Source organism: Echinops telfairi, unplaced genomic scaffold (assembly GCF_000313985.2).
Source record: "Echinops telfairi isolate 266 unplaced genomic scaffold, ASM31398v2 ScPeMD7_70;HRSCAF=299, whole genome shotgun sequence".
NCBI lineage: Eukaryota > Metazoa > Chordata > Mammalia > Afrosoricida > Tenrecidae > Echinops > Echinops telfairi.
In genome coordinates this window covers 36,009,875-36,011,827 of record NW_022103968.1, presented here as the reverse complement: position 1 = coordinate 36,011,827, position 1,953 = coordinate 36,009,875, and the positions used below count along the sequence as shown (strand labels likewise).

Below are 1,953 nucleotides of genomic sequence, written 5' to 3'. Positions count from 1 at the left end.
CCCTCCCCCGCCCACCCCCCTCACGAAGCCTTGATAAGTTATAGATCATTATTTTCATATCTTACATCGTCCTGTCCCCCCTGAGAGGGGGTCCTATAGTTTGATCCTTGTGATTGATTCCCTCTTTCTCCTCCACACTCCCAATCCTCCTGGTATCTCCACTCTCATTGTTGGCCCTGGGGGTTTATCCATCCCGGACTCCCTGTTGTTGTTAGCTTTTTTGACTCTGTTTTTTGTTTCTGAGTGCCTTTTGGTGTATTAAATCTGGGATGGGGGAATCTATAGAGATAATAAATGGATTGGTAGTTCCTGGTATGGCAGGGGAAATTGGAGAGAAATGGGAGCTGATAACAAGGAGTACAAGAAAGAAGAAATGTCCTAAAAGTGACTGTGGTAATTACTGTACAACTTTTCTGGATATGATTGAACTACTGAATTGTATGATATTTGGACTATGTTGCAGTAAAACTTTATTTAAAAATAAATTTTTTTAATTCTTACAGATTCCTTATCCCTCAAACCATATAGTGGTCAAAAAAAAAAGGGGGGGAGGAAAAGTAAAACTGAAATGGACTTGGGAGTTTTTAGTGACAAACAAATTCATTTCAAACACACACAAACAAACATCATTCTATTATGTAAAGAACTGTAGAGATTCTAGATATTCAGGTTAGAGATGAGGTGACACACTATAGTATCCATGATAGCCTTGCATGCTCACTTCCAATTCCTGCTGTCTTGTATAAAACCCTAATTTATTCTACACATTTGTAGCATGCCCATCATGTGCAAGCACTTCCATTCAGATCTTTGGGCACAGGTAATAGAAGCACGGTTTATGGGACCTCTAAAAGGAACTTCCAGCAAAAGTCACGTCCACCTCCCTATACGACTAGACATGCCACAGCAAAAAGTCATTTAGATTTATTAGCATCCCTCACCACTTGGTAAACCCTAATTGTAACAATAACAATGATCAGATGCTTTGGGCTTTTGACTTTGAAGAGACTAGGTTAAAGAAGTTGGCTCGTCTCTCTATAATTAACTCTGTGAAATTATACAGGAAAAACATAGTGTTTTCCCTTAAAATCCTTTTATTGCTGATGTGATAGCTGCATATTAAAATACTTCTTCCTTTGTTCTGAAATTATTGTGATGGCTGTACAACTCTGTGAACATTCTGACAACCACTACATTGCATTCTTTAGGTGGGTTAGTTGTATGGTTTGTAGATTATACCTCAATAAAAAAAACCCCAAAATTACTAAAAAAAAAAAAACCCAAAAATTTTGAAAGACAATGACGGTATAGATAAGTGAAATGAGGCAGCGGATAGGATCTACTAATGTTCCTGTAAGTGCTGCATACTGGCATCCACATTCTACATTCATACAAACTCAAAAACTCACTGCTATCAAGGCAGTTCAACTCATAGCAACCCTACAGGATAGATTAGGGTTTTCAAGGGTAAATCTTTAAAGGAGCAGAAAGCCTTATCTTTCTCCCTTGGAGCAACTGGTGGTTTTAAACTGCTGATCTTGCAGTTAGCAAGATCTGACTACACCACATTCATAGGGAATCCAAAAAGTCTCTAAGATGGTGAGAAGATTGTTGTTTTACTGATGTAAACTGACACATCATTCTCGCATGGAGTGACTGGTAGGCTTGAACCAATGACCTTTCAGGTAGTAGTTGAGAGTTTTACCATTGGACCACTAGGACTCCTGTGATGGGTGAAATACTATTTCAAAGTAATGGTGTATCAGACTCTCAAATGTACAGGCACGAGTAGGACCCACAGCAACAGCAGCAGAAACGAAAACCATCCAATTAATACCATTTGTTAAGTCAACAAATGTTTATAAAACATCTACTCAGGCCTGTCTGGATAGGACAGGCTGGATGAACAATCTGGAGGAGAAAACAAAGGGACTGACAGTTCCGGGGGGACAT

The 1,953-nt window shown here is 39.1% G+C and overlaps 1 protein-coding gene across 6 annotated transcripts in view; it reads right to left on the bottom strand.

The window, feature by feature from the left end:
• The window catches only part of CPEB3 (cytoplasmic polyadenylation element binding protein 3), a 228,921-nt gene that overhangs the window by 35,153 nt on the left and 191,815 nt on the right, over nucleotides 1–1,953 (bottom strand). The window lies entirely within an intron of this gene.